The sequence below is a fragment of the Furipterus horrens genome, unplaced genomic scaffold (genome assembly GCF_987537825.1).
Source record: "Furipterus horrens unplaced genomic scaffold, mFurHor1.1.pri manual_scaffold_1, whole genome shotgun sequence".
NCBI lineage: Eukaryota > Metazoa > Chordata > Mammalia > Chiroptera > Furipteridae > Furipterus > Furipterus horrens.
In genome coordinates this window covers 10,000,001-10,018,540 of record NW_028327171.1, presented here as the reverse complement: position 1 = coordinate 10,018,540, position 18,540 = coordinate 10,000,001, and the positions used below count along the sequence as shown (strand labels likewise).

The 18,540-nt window shown below is 47.4% G+C and overlaps 1 protein-coding gene across 6 annotated transcripts in view; it reads right to left on the bottom strand.

Annotated features, from left to right (window-relative positions):
* ADARB1 (adenosine deaminase RNA specific B1) overlaps positions 1–18,540 on the bottom strand; it is a 108,943-nt gene that overhangs the window by 65,024 nt on the left and 25,379 nt on the right. The window contains exon 1 of one of the 6 annotated variants that reach the window (XM_090272171.1): positions 9,304–9,334. The exons of 4 other annotated variants lie outside the window; for them this stretch is intronic. The gene's annotated coding sequence lies outside the window, so the exon portion shown is untranslated. One more of the 6 variants, XM_090272170.1, reaches the window with a different exon arrangement.

Here is an 18,540-nt window from a genome sequence, read left to right as displayed (position 1 = left end):
CAGACCAGAGGCTGGGAAGACATTTGAGGGCAGAGGGATGGCAGAGACGGGCAGCATCAGAGATATCTGGGAGGTGTGATGGGCAGAACGTGGTGGCTAGCAGTCCAGGCAGAGAAATGAAACCAGGCCTGGGTGACTCCAAGGATCCTGGCTCCGTGAAGGGGTGGATGGAATGTGAATAACCAACATGAGAAAATCAAAAGAGGAAATTGCAGAAGTGGGCAGTTTTCACCTGTCCCGCCTGTAAAGACCTCCAAAGCTCGTTAGCTGTCATCACTGCTACTTCAACTTTGACAACAACAGGACCTCACCCTGGGTAACTGAAGGGACAACTGAGGGGTCAGCAGGGGACAGTGAGATCCTAACCGTGCAGAGCGAAAAAGCTGCCAACTTGGAATTCTACTAGACCCAACAGAAGTCTCTTTTGCAATGGTGACAAATAAAGATGGCTTCCAACAAACAGCAGCCGAGAAACTCTGCTAGCAGCAGACTCTCCCTACGAGAAATCCTAAAAGGTACAGAAGGAAAATGATCTTGGAGAATTAGGACAAAAAAGGACGAAGGTAAGAGCAAGTGGCACATGGGACGCAGACCTCACAGACTGTGCAGAGAAGGAAAGAGCAGGAGCACTTCCAGACCCTTGCTGTGAGCCCAAGATCACTCTGAGAATAAACCTGTCAACGATGTTACAAGAATTAAAAATTAGTGGTCAACTTCTCTTATAAGCAGAGACATAAAAATTTAAATCTAGTCATAGATAAAAGAGAGTACATCACAGCCAAGCTAAATATGTACATACCGAGAATGCACAGTTGGCTGAATATTTGGAAATAAATCAATGTGCTGTATCGACAGTGACATTTCCACTCAAGAGTGCTTGAACTTAGACTCCTCAAGAATTCAAGATGGTCTTTTCCCTAAATTTCCATTTGTACAATGAACCTAACACTCTTCCTACAAAAATACATTCAGCCTTCAGAAAATAACTGAAAACAGAGGGGAAAAATAAAGAAGCTGATGAAATGAGAACAAATGTCTTGCCAATCATGAAAATAAAGACCAAGCATACCTTCCATCCCTTTGCAGGGAGGAAAAGCAATGGAGCTCAGAAGATGCAGTGTGCAGGCGGCCTGGGACGGTGTCCTCAGAAGATTCTAGTATGCCTACCATGAAGTTACCATGTGTAGAGCCAAAGGATGAGGCGAGGGGGGGACCCCTAGCCTGTGCCACCTTCCTGAGTCTGTTTCCCCACATGGGACGACCACCGGGTGGGAGCCACAAGGAGAGAAACACCTGCCTCCCCGCTGAACCCAGAGCAGGTGTTCATCCAGGGGTCACGGAGTCCATGGAAACAGTAAGATTATATACAAAATGATGTTAATATGCTCAGGGGCATCTTTCTAGTGAAAATGTAATAGCTTTAACCAGATGTTCAAAAAACGCTGGTTTAGCAAAGCTCAAGGTCATCCCTTCCCAGGAGCTGGAAACTAACCTCAAACCCAGTTCTTTCTCTGGCCCTTAACCAATAAAATTTTACTGCCTTTCTTTTTCCAATACAACTATTGCTAATCAATAGTAATCTACAAAGTGAGTATCAAGGGGCATTAAAATTCAGAAGTCATAACTTAAACTTGGGGTGTTACTAGAGTTGACTGAGGTCTAATTCGATCCCAGGAAGTGTGGTTTCTATGCTCGGCAGCAGAGTCAGCCCCACAGCACGCCTGCAGGAAGAGGCCACGTGTCCACGGATTCTAAAAGGACAGCTCCTTATCAACGACTGCTTTTGTTTACTGTGGGTTTCAGCTGCCACCATTCTTATTTGCATAATTATGATAGTTTTGTTTCATCAGTTGACACTAGTTTAATATGGGCTGTTTGTGCTCACAGGGATGAAAATTTCATCTTTTTTTGAACCATAGTTTTTCAATAAGTAAACTTAACAGTATCATCAATCATCTCCAACCTCATCGCAAAACAGATACACAGAACCACCCCAAATTTCTGTGAGGTACTGACATGTAATTGATTGGCAAGGAGCTGACTCAGAGAATGTGTAATTTAACTAACTTGCAACACACTATCAAGGTACATGTAACAAAATTACCTAAGCTCTCTTTAAGTTTATGGAGCACTTTGACATACTATAAAATGAAATCCTATAAAGGATTTTATATATGCTGCTGACAAATTTGCTGGAACGGGTTCAATTAATTTCTTCCCAATTGTTTAATAATGTTGAGCAATTTTTTCACTGGGAAGATAGAATCACATGGTTATCAATGTTCAAGGTACAGAATCCTGTGGCTAAGAGTGATCTAAAAAGCCTTTTAATTGAAAACGGTAATAAAGTATATATCATATCATCTTTCTTTTCTTCCCAAGACCCTGTCAGAATGGCAGGAAAGGAGATCTTTGGAAGAGAAGGAATGATAACAGCGCTGAAAGCTTACAAAGGGGTCTGAGCATAGGACAGGGGCACTGGCCTAAGTGGTCGAAGCACAAAGCAGATGACATCAGGGTGACCTAAAGAGTAGTGGGAACAGAAGGGCAGAATGTTGGGGGGCAGGGGCTTCCCCAAGAATAGAGGCTGTGACAGGACCTCTATTCCTAGGCTGAGACCTGAGAACAAACTCTCTGGACAGTCTGGGGGGATCCCAGCACGGTCACCTGGGCCTGGAAGAGAAACATATGAGGCCACAGGAGGGAGAGGACAAAGCGGAGAGATTTCGCTGAGAGAGAACAGGACAAAGCTGGCATGGGACTTCGCATTAGCAATGCGGACTCCAGAAAATAATGGCGAATGCTCTCTGCGTTCCCAGAGACAGTTACAGGACCCTAGAATTCTAGACCCAGCTGAATGATCAGTCAAGCATGGGGACACAATGCCCGCATGTCTCAGCACTGAACGACGAGCCCAAGTCTGTGAGCCACGCACTCCATGCAGAAGTGGGTTAAGGAGGTGCTCCCGCAAAACAAAACAGAACCCAAGACACAGACACACTGGGACATGAGACACCAGGCAGCTGGAGCAACCGGAAGTAGCAGGGAAGCCTGAAAGGACACTGTCAGGTTCCAGTCGGACGTTCCCTTTTCCTGGGCAAGGGCTATGATATAGAATTATGTGTTCTGCCTTCTCCAGTCACCTCCCTTAGCTCTGCAGGGAAATATATTTATATTACCATAACACTATAAATGTTACTTTCTGTGTGTTAACATTTTTAAACTAAAGCTGTGGAAAAAAGCACAGAAAGCCTACTGATAGATGAGAAACAGGCTACAAATGTATTCAGCCTTGTCAATATAAATCTCAAAATACAACTCACAAAGACTGAGAGCTGGAGAGGCAGTGTTTTTTAAGTTCCCACATGAACTAACAAATAGAAGTGTGACCTAAAGTTGTGGTGACAATGACAAAGAGAATGAAAGACCAAGAGGGAGAAGACAGGGACTGAAAACTGTTTCCATCTGGGGAGAGGGGAGAAGAAGAGGCAGTCTGTACCTTAACTTGCACTCCCTGACAGCCTGACTGTGCTGCACCCCATGTATAGCATGACCTCTGGCAGGTACTTTTTCAGGGGCTCCCTCACCCAGTGTGCTCACAGGGCAGACTAAGGTGCACTCATTATAACTAGTGAGGTGGTTATGCACATTACCTTGGTCATATAAAATCGGAATTTTTAAAATCCTCACCTGAGACTATGTTTATTGATTTTAGAGAGAGGATGGGAGAGAGAGAGAGACAGAGAGAAAGACAGAGAGAGAGACGTCACCAGTTGCCTCCTGTACGCACCTCAACCGGGGATCAAACTCGCGAGCTAGGTATGTGCCCTAGCTTGACCAGGAATCGAACCCACAACCTTCTGGGGTATAGTACGATGCTCCAACCAATTGAGCGACTTTGCCAGGGCTAAAGTCAGAATTTTTAACAAAACTATTTTTTTACTATGAAAGGAAAAAGATAAAATGCATCAGTCCTATGATGAGGGAGGTGCTATCTGTATCAATATTCACATATGACAAAAAGGGTTTGTCACAGAGTGATGAAAGGTTAGAGTCATGTATGACACAGGAGTCCCAGACATGTACCAGACGTCCCACGTATGTATGAGGAATCCCATTTATATCACAGAAGTCCCATTTATATAACATGCACTGCTTAGTGTGTACCCGTCCATGGTTTTCCTATGCATCCTACACACACAGTACTTCATGGGCCCAAAAAACTGGCCTGGAAAGTGAGCACAGATGTCACAACAATGAGCCAGCATGCCTGGAGATGGGTCCCTGGAAACTCAGAAGGGCAGCTGGTGAACTCGTCAGAGACGAAGGTCTGGCAGCAGCGCTCCAGAGCGCTTCCTCTGTCCACCCCAGAGGAAGAAACCCAGGAACTACAACAATGCTGCCTGCTCCTCATGGTGTCCTCAGAGTACAGACGGAAAACATTGTCTGTAAAGCCTGTGCTAAAATGTTATTCAACAGTAAAAGTTAAAATACAAACTGCTTTCCTACTTGCCCATCGTTCTGTGTTACTTGGTACCACATCTCTGCCAATGACCTAGAGAGGCCTACAGACATGCAGAGAGAAACAGCAGCCTGTGGGGTGGGGTTATATATATGGGGGACCCCAAAAAACAGAATTATCTTCTAGAGGGTGGGCCCCTTGTAATATAGGCTTCCCCAACAAGGTGAGTGTTCTAGGAACCCATCTGTGTCAGTGTACCAGCTGGCGTCATTGTGAGAGGCTGTGTTCGGCTTCAGTGAATTTTTTTTGAAGACTCTTTCAGCGCATTTGCCCATTTCATGATGTGTGATTTACAGGTGCACCTGCCCCCACCATGCTGAGTATTCAACAGTTTTGACTAAAAACAGCCTGACCCCGGACCTCACCCTCCCTATCCACCTGATCTCGCCCTGAGTGACTTTTTTGTTCCCCTGATAAAAAAAAAAAAAAAAAAAAAAGTCCTCAGAGAGAAACATTTTGCCCATGTGGAAGAGGTGACACAAAAAACTACAGAAGCACTAAACGGCATCAAAATCAACGAGTTCAAAAACTTCTGAGCAGTGGAAAAGCATCTCAGTGGTGTACTGCATCAAATGGAGAGTACTTTTAAAGTGACTGAAGTTAAACATGTAACAATAAATAGCTTTTTGTAGATAAGTTCCATTTTGATGGGGTCCCCCTCACATACAGAAAAAAGACACAAAGGAAGCACACAAAACGTGGCAAATACATGCTGTTAGGCAATGGAATCAATAGTGTCTCTGCCTCCCTAGTTGTGCATCGGTGTTAAGTGTACATAGTCCACATTGAGCTTATTTTGTTTTTGAATAAAATGTAAAATCTCTTAGAAGAAACTCAGAAATGTAAAAAGTGTTCTTGAGCCCTGACTGGTGTGGTTCAGTGGACTGGGAGTCATCCACAAACCAAAAGGTCACTGGTTCAATTCCTGGTCAGGGCACATGCCTGGGTTGCGGGCCAAGTCCCTGGCTGGGGGCACGTGAGAGGCAACCCATTGATGTTTCTCTTAGACATCAATGTTTCTCTTCCCATCTTTCTCCTTCCCTTCCCCTATCTCTGAAACTAAATAAATAAAATATGAAGGAGGAGAAGGAGGAGGAAGGAGAGGGGGAGGAGGAGGGGGAAGGAGGAAGAGGAGGAAGAGGAGGAGGAGGAGAAGCAGATGAAGTTCTTAAAAGACTTAGAGTCGAGGCAAAGGGCAGATGCGGTGGACAAGGTCCCTGCCAGAAAGCACAGACGCAGGCCTGCCAGGTGCCCCTCAGGCCTCCTCAGACGAGGCCCATTCCCACACTGATCCCCTTTGTAAGGTAAAACTAGCTCCAACAGCAGCTGTCCTGTGCTGAAGCCTGGGGAGCTTGTCCTGGGGACACGGACTGATGTGGGAGAGGATAGCTCAATCAGCACCCCTCAAAGATTTCACCTTTTCCTCCCAGGAGCCACCTCACGCAAAGGGTTTGGTCTCCACCAGCAAAAACGCACAGTTCCTAATGCAAAGAGGAGATAAAGGTGAGATCATTTAACGACCAAATACAGATCTCCTCAGCTTCGGGCTTTGCAGAAAAGAATAAAATGAAGTCCCCTGGAGGGTAAGTCAGTGTCCCTAACGTTTAGTTGGGCAGATGTCCTTGCCCTAGACTGAGGAGACACAAGGCCGTGGCTCACCTTCACAGCATGGTGTGTTACGTAACAGCACTGCAGACTGCACCGTGGACTTTCTGAGCAAATGAGCAACCCCTTACGTGCGTTACAGGCAAAAGCAGAAAAAGCATATGACTTCTGCAAGAATTCTTGGGCTTAACTGATAAAAAAATTTTTTTTGAGTCTCAACCATTAAACCTACATAGTAAATGGTTCAAAACCCAAGGTGCAGGATAGGGTGGAGGGTATCACATAGAAAATGTACTCACAGGACATCAGGACCGTAATGATGACATGACTAAGAGGTAAATGGAACCTGAGAATACCAGCAATTGATGGTGAACTATACGTGGTCTCTAGCTCATGCCTGTCAGGGACTGGCTGATGACCTGGAGCTATGGCAAAGCTGTCAACTACCCTGGCTATTGAAAGCCCGACAAGGACCCAGTGTGCACAGAGCTTTAATACGTGACATTGAGCACCCCAACTATCACTCACTCTATCTCCTAACCACCAACAGATGAGATCAATCCAAAAGCATGTGTTTCTGCATTTCTGGGATAAAGGAATGGAACTATGTTCCAAATACTGTTTGTCCCCAGATGATGGATCACGTGAACTCTTTCCTGGGCCTTTGCAAAGCTCGCCTATGAGTTAACAGAGAGCTTTAGATATGGGAGAAGTGCACCTTCCAGATGATCACCGTGCTTTGTTGTTTTTCACAGAAGCTCACAGACCCACTCCCCGGGGAGCCAGCACACCAACCTCTGTACAGAACCCTGCGACCCGCATGCCCAGGGTTAGGAACAAAGCTCCCTGAGTTGAACACTGTGCCTGAGGCCTCCTCCTGGAAACAGGGGTAACAGAGCCACCCACACGGGGCGGCACTGCAGACTGAACACAATGATCCAGGCAAAGAAGCCCGCATAGCTCCCAGCAGCGAGTAAGAGCTCAGTAAATGCCGGCTGCGCGGGGTGGCGATGGGAACGACGCGGTGAGGAGAGCAACACCAGCGTTAATACGACCGAATCACTAAGCTGACAACAGCATCCAGATATGCTCTTAATCAACAGGAATTAAGTGATGCTGAATAGTTAGCCAGTTACTTAGTTATTTCTAGAGAGCGGAAAGGAGGGGCAAAGTAAGGGAAAGAAACAGCGATCGGTTGCCTCTGTACATCCCCAGCGGGGGATCAAACCCAGGCATGTGCCCTGACCAGGAATTAAACTGGCAACCTTTCACTGAGCCACGCCAGTCAGGGTCTTAATAGTCATTTTATTTTTTTAAAGATTTTACTTACTTATTTTTAGAGAGGGAAAGAGAGGGAGAAAGAGACTGAGAAAAATATCAATGTGTGAGAGAAACATCAGTAGGTTGCCTCTTGCATGTCCCAGCCGGGGACCTGGCCTACAATCCAGACATGTGTTCTGACCGGGAATCGAACCAGTGACCTTTCAGTTTGCAGGACCATGCCTAACCCACTAAGCCACACCAGTCAGGGCCTGAAGAGTCTTACTGTTTATTTCAGCACAATGTTTGACTCAAGTTCCACCTTCCTATTGTTATTCTTATTTTATCTGCGTGTTCAATCTCCTCCAGGAAGACCTTGCTAACACAAACTGCGGACTCTCCACCCACTGCCCAGCCCAGACTGCCCTCTGCCCTGTGAGGCAGATGGCATGGCGGCATCCCCTCGCCTCTGAATACAATGAGTGCCATCCAGAGATGTATCCTGGGGTTATCTATGACATCCATGGAAAAGAGTATCACATCGGATCGGATTTGCTATGGGTCCAGCAGTGGTGATACTCCTGTCCTCCTCCTGACATACCTGGTAAATGACGCTTCCTTCCTCCTGTTATTCTTGCTTTATCTGCGTATTTGATCCCAAAGGCTGTCAGCCTTTTAAGGGCAGGAGCCAAGAAAGACTCTGAGTGTTCTCAGGCCTGAGCCGACGCCTAATAAGAAGGAGCCGTACGTGCCTCTGGCTGTCTGGAGTCTCCTGATCCCAACATTCACTAAAAGAACACTTAATGCCACCATCGTGTTAGATCCTGGTTCTCCTCAATTTATAAAAAGAATTCTGGTACTTTAGCAGGTGTTTAAAAGTACGTTTAACTAACTATTAATCCTCCTTTATGTGATATGTGTATATGACTGACTAATCATAACAGTGGATTGTTTACAAAAGTAAAAGCCAGCTGTGACTTTCAATTTGAAATCTTTGAAAAATGTATAAAGTGGAAATGTTCTTGGCACACGTCCAGGAAGGGCTAATTGGGCTGTAACTTTGTCAATGGTAAGGAGCTCCTTTAAACAGTGACTAATATTAAAGAACTCTGGGTAATTCAGCTGCTCCTACAGGCAGGCCCCTGAGTCAGCACACTGTTGGACAGACCTGACCGTCCTGGGCCACTTCCTTGGCAGAATTAGAACAGTCTCAGGAGACAAAGCTCTGAAGGCACTTCCTCCTCTCAGCACCCACTGAAGAACAGACAAGAGCTAAGGGCATGGTGAATAACATTCTACAAAATATTTTTAAGTTTTATCACCACGTTACTCTCCTCAATCGCCCCAGGGAAGGCATTCAAGCAAGGCAAGTAGATTCTGTTTTTCACAGATGAATAAAACTAAACAGTCAAAAGACGAGGCGTGAAAATACCTAGACATTCTACTTCCAACTCCAGCCATCTTCCCACGCCCTGGGGAGACCCGTCTAGCCGTGCCACAGGACACACACGTGCTCCGGCAGGGCCCTCTGCACTGTGGCCCAGGGGACGCACTCGGCCCCTGACAACTCACGCTTCATCCTCCACTCTCCCGGGGACGCTCTCAGACTTCATTAGCACTGGGGTCATGCCCCAGTCTGCCCAGGACGTCCAATGTACCATGTCGTCTGACAGTGATTGCTCACCACAGACCCTTTCACTCTCAGGTGTCCCCATTCAAGCAGTAAATTGCATGGTCACCTACTTGAACACAGCCTGTGCCTCTGAACTGGAGAAGAGAGAGAGGGTCTGCAGAGGCCGCTGGCTCCTCCTCTTCCCCACATCACACCAGGCAGATCACCCCAGAGGCAGGTGGGCCGCCCGTGACGTGGCCCCTTACTTCCACCTGGCCGCATTTAGAACAGAATCCGATCTTACCGAGCAGCTCTTCACAGGGGTGAGCAGGGCGAGAAGAGCTGGCTTCCCAGCACTACACCCTGGTCCCCGCCCAGATGCAAGAGGAGAGGAGCCTGTGGGAGTCTCAGAGGGGCGGAGCGAGAAGAGGCTGCCCAGAGTCTCCACGTGTCTCCAGGGAACTTGCCACGCACATCTATTAAGGTTATGAAGTATTTATGCCTTCTTAAAAACAAAGTAGAAGAGGTAACTCCAGAAAAGACACCCGTGATAGAATTCAGAAATGAGCCAATTTCTTTAACTTATAAGTGGAAGAGGCTTTTTTAAAAAAGAAAAGATGTAGGTATGGCATGAGCTGTGGCAGACAGCACTGCCCCTCTACCCATCTTTCCCCCTGGTGACCGGGGTTTTTCCTGGGCACGTTACCAGGTGCTTCCGAAGAGGAAGTCCAAGTGGTCACTAAGTGTACACAGGAAGTGCTCGATCATTAGCAGTCGGGGAAATGAAAATCGGAATTGCAGGGAAACAGCAGGAGCACGCACAGAATGGTAAAACTTAGGAAGCGAACAGGAGCCCGTGTTGAGGGCGCCCGGAGCACCTGCCGGCTGTGGCCTAGCACTGCCCACTGGCGTGGAGATACACACACCTGTGGCCCAGCCTGCGCAGGCCTGCATTTGTTCACCCAGAATTGTGTAACAATGGTCATGAGGTTTTGCTCATAATTGCCCCCAAATGCCTAATATCCATCAGTAGATTGAATAAACCTGGAGTATTACGCAGCAGTAACATAAACTCCAACCCTACCAGGAGCCTCACAGATACAATGCTGAACAAAAGAAAACAGATACAAAAACACATTCTTAGAATGCATGTATATACAGTTCAAACAAAAGGAGCAGGCAGGCAGACCCAGAGGCCCAGGTGCACCACAGGCCCAAGCTCAGAGGACACACCTGTGCGCTCCACCTCCCCCCACCCCCCGTCGATGTGGGGGCCTGGGGACAGCAGTGCTGTTCCCAACCTGATGGAAGTCCCTCAGAAGCTGGCTTTGAGCTGCACATTGATGCTCTGTGCACTTCCCTGTGTGTGACCCTTCTCAGCAATGGTTAAAACACGAATGTTTAGAAGTTGCTGCTGCTGAGCTGGAAGATGAAAGAGTAAGAGCAGGAGGGACCTGAAGAGGCATTAGCATTGGGCCCTCCAGGGGCTGTTGGCGGAGGGGTGTCTCAAGAACCTGGGTGCAGACAGACATCCCAGCACAGGAGCTTCCAGAAGAACAAAAGCTTGCTGTGGTGAAGGAGGCAAGGTAGGAATCCGTCGTCATAACACCAGCCATGAGATTTTATTTAATAGGCTTATTTATTACCTTTTAAAGTAATGGCAAAAACTTAATTACCTACTCAGAGAAAATGGATCCTGATAGCAACTATAACTAGAAACATTAAAGTTGCAATAAATGTTAGCACCTCCTGGGCTATTAGACTTACCAGAGGGATGGACAGGTGCTTACATATACCTGAACTATTCCTCTAACTGCTATAGGTGAGCAGTTTAATCTCTTAGAAATTAAACTAGGTTCCTGTCAGTGACAAGTATGTCGTTCAGTTACTGAAGGAAAAAAACCAAACAAATAGTAAACAAATCCTCCCCACTCTTGCTTCATCTGGCTCTTTGACAAAATGCTACGTGCAAGCACCCTGCCCCACGTCCCTGCTTTGGAGAACAGCCGAGCTGTCTGGAAAGCACAACCATTCCTTGGACAAATATGTACTGTTTTCCAAAACTGCTGAAAAGGGAATTAATAGGTATTTCATAGAATAAACAGATTAACATTTTAAAGTTTGTTTCATGAACAGAAAATGCTAGCCATGCTGCCCTGAGGTTAATTCCATCTCTTTCAGAGAGTGCTATTAAAAGTGGCTTCTTGGCAAGGAAGAAAATTATGCAAAGAAAATTTTTTTTTCCTCACATTTTCCTCTCAAAATTTGGAAAAGAAAAGGTCAAGTAAAAATAAATACAAAGCAAACTAATTTGAGCCTCTCTTCTCCTTGCACTAGTTAACAGAGCAAAGATTTAAAAATAAGAGGTCTGAACTTTTCAGAGAAAGGGTTGCAGGATAGAAATATATGCTCACATTTGACTTCCAAGCAACTAATTATAACCATCTACAGCTACTCTCCGTGTTCCACTAAACAGAATCTATAAAGACAGAAACAGAGAGAGAGAGAAACTGCTACCAGTACATCTGGAAACGACATACTGACAGGCGACTTCATACCTATTGTAGAATTCCAAAGATAACTTTAAGAGTAAATAAACTATTTTGCATAAGCCAGTTTGAGTTGCCTTTTCTATCACCTGAAGCATATTAAGCGTTATCCCCAAACACTGGTCCGCACAGAGAGCCTGGCAACAACCAAAAGGTGCACCATCAGGTTAAAAAAAATACTGTGTTCACCCACTGACTCTTCACCAGCGTGCGCCCATGCCAGCAGGGAGACCGGTCCCGCAGAGAGCAGGAGTGCCGTCTTCACACGTGCGCACGCATGCCCATGCCCACATCTGCATGCAGACACACGTGCACAGTGGGAGCTGCACAGACCAGTGACTCACACGTGAACTCCAGACCCACGTGACTGGCTGGTCCCAGCAAGAGCTGTGGCACCTCAGGAAGCTGCTCAGTCTTTCTGCCCCCGCTCACTCAGCTCTAAACCAGAGCAGGAGACCAGCAATGCCCAGTCCCTGCGGCTAAGGAGAGAACGAGCTCCCAGGCAGGGACTGCACCCACGAGCCCTCAAAGGCCAGCCTGTGTGCCAGCTGCATGCGTGAAGTTACCACCCCAAGAGTTAGAGATTATCTGACTGCTGAGATGCTTCTGTTCCCTTTTTCCTGTGTCTGTTTTCTAAATTTTCTACACTGACGCACACAATTTCATAACAGAAAGTGTTAGAGAGGTGTGAGAAACGATGCCACACACAGGAAAGGCAGAAGTGGAGCCTGGGGACCGCGCCTCCCTGCCCAATACCTGTGTTCTCGCCTTCTACCACTGCCACCCCCACCTTCTTCCTGGCCCTGGGCTGTCCCCTACCACAGCCACCACTACAGCCATACAGCTGGGCAAATGGCCTTCTGTTTCATTTCAACGTAAACAGCCATGAGTGCCTAATGGCACCACTTTAACTGTTACTTTAATTCTTAAAGCAACTCAGGGAGGGAGCTATGATCTCAGGGCACCGGCACAGGTGTGCAGTTCCCTCGCAGGGCCACCTCATTGAGAGGCGATCTGACTCCACGCTGCCCCCCAAATTAAATGAAGCTCGAAGGCCTCACACACAGAGCGGGAAGATGCTCATCGAGAAGAGAGTGACCCTCTGATCAGCTCTGCCTGGCTTGTGCCAGCACAGCGTTTAAAGGACAGGGCTACTCATGCCAGGGTACCACAGCCCTACAGGCCCAGATGACCAGGCCCAAGGCAGTCCAGGGCCCAAGGTGCCAGGGCCCTGTCCAGGGCCGCCCTGGCAGCAGGATGAGCACACACCGGGCAGTGTGAGAGCCACGGCGGCGGGGAGAGAGAGGCAGGTGCTCGCCAGCCAGGCCGATACTACAATGATGGGCTTTCTCTTACACAGAAATATTCCTAATGGGTCCGGCCAGCAGAAGAGGGGTTCAGGGCAACCAGGCAGAAGGGGACCCAGAGCCAGTGAGCAAACCTCCCGCAGGGCAGCATCAGGCCCCAGTGGGTGCCAGGCACTGGCTATACCTGACAATCTCACTGAGTACGGCTGCTTGTGTCCCACTGCTGAGACCTGCCCAAGGCAAAGCTGTCCACGGCCCAAGTGAGAACCAAGGCCTGGGGAGCCCAGTGGGACCGGCAGGACCAACATGGGCCTGCTGTCAAGGCCTGGCAGCAGCACCAGCTCGTGCCGTTTCACCGTCCCCCACGTCACTGCCACCTCTGTAGACCAGCCACTCAAGCAGAGGAAATTCCGTGTGTTCTTAAGTCCACATAAGGAACCATAACAAATCAGTTTGTAAATCAAGTCAAGCCAGCCTTTAACAGGACCCCGGCACGGAGAACACAGCGTACTGTCAGCAGAGGGTGTCTGCTGTGATATGGCAGCTGGGGGCCAGGCCTGTGGCTCCGGGACGGAAGATTCTGGCACAGTCCTGACCGTGGAGCTGGCCCTGCACGCGGCTGCCATCTCTACCTCCTCGCCTGTGTGTTTCCTCATCTCTGTCTGACTTCTTCAGCTCACACTCCGGAGACAGACTTGGCAGAGCGAGGCCAACACTCTCCAGACTGTGTGCGCAGCTCAGCTTCTGCCAAGGGCAGGCAGGTCGGCGGAACCAGCCGGTGGACGGCCTGGCGACCGTGACCACCTGGCCACCACCAACAGAGCACCGCCCTTCCCCTGAACTTCCTCTCCTCTCAGACACCGAGTGTGAGATCCATAATGACCATCCAGCTGCCCGAAGAGAAGAGGCAGCAGAAGAGAAACCCGTCGATCCGACAGTCCCAGGCGCAGGTAAGATGCGGGGTTTGGAAGGAGAAGCAGCCTGGAGCGCCCGCAAGAGCCCACGGGCTCAGAGAGCACCTGCCACTGTGCACACAGGTTCCCAAGTGCCACTGACTCCACGGGATTAGCACCCAGGACCTTGGAGAAGCTGGGGCGGAGGGCAGAGCTGCCATTCTGTCCTATAGCCCATTTCAAAGTGCACAGCGAGTGAGCTCGGGAGTGAGCAACCATAAACTCCATGCTCTGAGAGCTGGAAAGGCCCCTCTGCCTGTATCTAATGCATCCTTTCCAACTGGGCACGTGCAGTGCTGACAGCTCTCGAAAGAGCTCTGCAGCCTCTGCCAATCCGATGCGTGAGAACCGGTGTCTCAGGGAAGGGCCATGTGCGTATGTGTGCGTGCGTGCGTGCGTCCTCTCTGTTCATACCCTTGGCCTGTTTTGCTACAGGATTTCGGTCTCCACCAATTTTTTAAATATTTATGATACGTTGCAAAAATTTTTTTTCTCCCAATTAATCTTTTTGTCTTCTGACTTTACTTACAGTGTTCTGTTATTTCGTTTGGGGTCAGATGGAAGTTTTCCATTGTTGCAGTATTTTTTAATGTTGTCAAATTTGAACACTTTTCCTTTTGTTGAACCTGAATTTTGAGTTATACTTTTAAAAGCCTTTCCCAGCACTTGGATAGTTCCGTCTTTTACACTTAGCTCTCTGACCCATTGGGAGCACATGACCATATGGGGTGGAAGGTGGAAATCTAACTATAAAGCTGCTACAGTACAATTCCACTGTCCCAAATCCTCTTTAAAAGCCCATCTTAACTGGGCAGTTTGCGGGGCCCCCTGCATCACGTACTGGAGTTCCATCTGATTTGGGCTCATTCTGAATTCCCTGCTTATTCCCCAGGTGTGTTCATGCGCCATTATCGCGCCACGTTACTGCAGAGACTTTATCGACCACAAGCTTCACTGTCTGCAGGTGTCTCCACTTCTGAGTTCTCTCTAGGGATTCACGCCTGCTTATTTTGTCAATTTTGTAATCAGCACGTCCAGCCCAAAAGAAAAAAATGACTTTTGTGTTTGTATTTTTAAGGAATCACATTACATCTGTAAGTTAACTTAAAGAAACTGCCATCTTAATGATGCTACCACAGCCTAACCAAGAATAAGCACATCCTTCCTTCTGCTCAAGGTTATCTTTGTGTCTTTCTTGAGAAGAATTTCTGTACAATTTTCTTTGCTTAAGTTTTGAATAGTCCTTATTATGCTTATCACTAAGTCCATTATCTTTATCGTTATTATCGTAAATAAGGCTGCCTCATCCGTATCTTCTGATTATTAGTTGTGTATATGAACGTTATTAATGATGTTTACATATTAATTTTGTATCTCTACCATGATCTGAGTTGTTTTTACCACTGACTCTCTGGGGTTGTGACCTCCCACAGGGTGGCCACTGTCGGGGAGCACAGACGTGGAGCACCCCACTGCAGACAGGGCTCCCAGACAGTGCTGCTGATCGGTGGGTCCTAGGCCGACTGCAAACACAGATCATTTACCTCTTCTAGTCAAAACCGTATGCCTTTGCTTTTGTTTGTTCTTTTCCTAACCTGGCCAGCAGGAACGTTAGGATCCCCTTCATCATCTTTAATTAAACCACACACCTGTGTTTTGTGCAACTTCTGCTCCTTATCCTTCCTTGAGATCCACAAGTCCAGCACCTACTCCTGCTGTGGGAGACCAGGTAGGGCGAGGAGGACAAAGAGAGCCCAGAAATTTAGTCTGCCATGTGTATTCTCAACAAAGCCTTCTTTGCCCTCTGGCTCTTGTTTAAACCTTTGATAAATCTTCTCTCGCAGCGAAAAACAAAACTTCCGTCTAGGACCAACTGAGTGCCTGAAATTTATGGGTCCTAGAAAAAAAATATTTTTAGGTACCTAAATGTTACTGTTATTAGAATTTGATGTTAACAGAAAACACGTTTCTAAATCCTATTTCATTACATTAGTATTCCAACAATCACGTACCTCCCATTTTATCTCACCCATGTGCATAATCTCCATCCGCGTGGGACTCCTTTCATCTTGCTGATCTCCGGCTTGGTGCACCTTCCACTGGAAGAACCTTAACCCACCCCAGAAAGCACTAAGCATGGTTTGTAAAAGTAAAGTAGGCTAAACTATTTTTATGTTGCTAGGAAATTTTATTTTTTATTAATCTGTTGTTTTGACTAATTCCTGAGCCACTCATTTTTAGGAGGATGAACAACAAGGGGGACAGCAGAAGCACCCAAGGCCTGAGGCTTCCTAGTGCTGTTCTGGGGTCCTCCCACATCCGGGAAACTCAACTCAGGCACCACAGTACTTGCGTTTATGCTCCCCTCCTGTCTCTCGTTCATGCCGTTACAATGGCTTTAGAGGAATGGCAACGAACATATTTAGAATAGTAAGAGAATTTGACTATATTTATAGTCTAGGTTGTAACATTAAACATGACCACGACCCACACTGAACACAGAGAGCTTTTCTAAGTATCATGAAAGGGCTTGGCGCCCAGCGGGCATCATAGCCCAGTACGGGAAAGGAACTTATAAAAACCTCCCAAGGAATTTAATCAGCCAGTTGTTACAGGATACAACTGCACTAAAGACAAAGAAAGGAATTAATACCACTGTGGAAAAGGAAAAGAAACAAAGCAAACACAGCTTTGAAAGCTTGAAACCCTACTGATAACACTTGAGAATCTAAGAACAACTTTGTCAACAAGGTGAGAAGCAAAGAATCCTAACACATGAAATGGCATCAAGGCAGCGTTTTTCTCTCAGGGAACGAACCTCTGGACTGGATTGTGGTGAGCCCTTCACAGGTGCTTCACAGAACAAAGGCAATAGTATCACTAGCAAAACACATTAAAAAAGCAAAGTAGCTGATTTTAGCCAACATTCCTAGACAGGGGCAAACTATGAAAAGAAAGCTCACCCAACAGGTTCAGAAGCCCAGGACAGTGGTGAGCTTCTCACACTTCTGATGATAGATGAATCCCATTTTCAGGTCTCATGTCTTCCCACGACCCTCTGTGTTTATATTAAAAAGGCTGGCTCTTGACTTGGTTGAGTGGCTCAGTTGGTTGGAGCGTTGTCCCGTACACAAAGGGTTGCGGGTTCAATTCCTGGTCAGGGCCCATAGCTAAGTTGTGGGTTCAATCCCCGGTTGGGCACATGCAGGAGGAAGTGATCCATGTTTTTCTCTCCTTTCCCCCCAACCCCTTCTTCTCTCTAAAATCAGTAAATATACTTAGGGTGAGGATTTTTTTTTTAAAAGACCAGCTCTCAAAACATTCCCACTTAGACACATTGGAATGAATGAATGAAGTTCTAATCTGCACAATAATCGGAATTCCGTATTTCCTTAGGGTTAACTCTTATAGGTTGTCTCATTTAAAATATAGTCAATTTGCCCTGACCGGTGTGGCTCAGTTGGTTGGGCATCACCCTGCAAAGTGAAAGGTCACCAGGTCGATTCTTGGTCAGGGCACATGCCTGGGTTGCAGGTTCTGTCCCTGGTCATGGCGTGTACAAGAGGCAACTGATGGATGTTTCTTTCTTGCATCAATGTTTCCCTCCCTCTCTTTCTTCTTTCCTTTCTCTCTCTCTAAAAATAAATGTTAAAAATCTTTTAAAAAATTAAAAAATAATACCACTTCAATTTATTGTGATCTAAGAACCGCTAACACTGCCAGACAGCAGATGGGTGACCAGTCAGGGACAGCTGATGATAATGGAGGGACCAGGCCATCCATCTCTTATCACACTTAGAAGGTCAAAGTGAAACCAAACACTCCTCTAAAAAACATCACAAATGACCCAGTGAAATATTAGAAATGATGCGTCTAAAACATAACAATCACTTAGGAAGGCAACCCGACCTCACCCACCTCACTTTACCTTCACACCCTTCAGCTCAGCCCTGTTATCCAACTCCAAACTCATAATGGGTGCGTTTCACTGGGGAGTATTTCCCCCGAGGGGAAACTGCCAACTGTTATCCATGTTCTAAAAACCGAGACTCCCTGCAGTCAGCAGTCAGCCCAGGAAGACTCACAGGGGTTTATGTGGAGCAGGATTCAGAAAGGCCTCCCAGGGTAGCAGTCAGGACAGCAGGTGGCATCTGTAACCTGGCACCACCACCCCAAGGCAGAGTCCCTGCTCCCCAAAACACCCGCTCATCACTTCTGACACCTCCTCTGCTTTGAGTCCCTTGCAGTGTCCCCTGCAACCCTGTGTCTGATTTGGCCAAGACAGACCATCTTGACTTCGCTGGAATTAACTGTCAGCAAGTGTGGTGGGTGTTTCAGCTCAAAACTCTTGGAGAATCCTCCCCTTGGAGACACCTCCATTCCTGGTCCATCCCTCCATGACATTCCCTCATGTCCCCAAGAGACAGGACGCTCCCTGCCCGGACCCAGCTGCACCTTCATTGTTCCCCCTTCCCTCTCCTTTCCGGAGCCCGACTCTACCCAGGGGCCTTGAGGTAAACAGGTACAGTGGACAATGGCCCCTGTCCTCTGGACTGGCTCCTCCACGCCCCAGGCTGCACGGGGTAACTCCAGAGTCCAAACTGAAACCACCCAAATGACACCTAACTCCTCACAGAGGAGACTGCACCCACATACAGTAGCCCACTGAACTCCAACTAAATGCATCCCTGAGAGCGTCATCTCGGCTGGGCTGCTGAGATGCCAAGGTCAT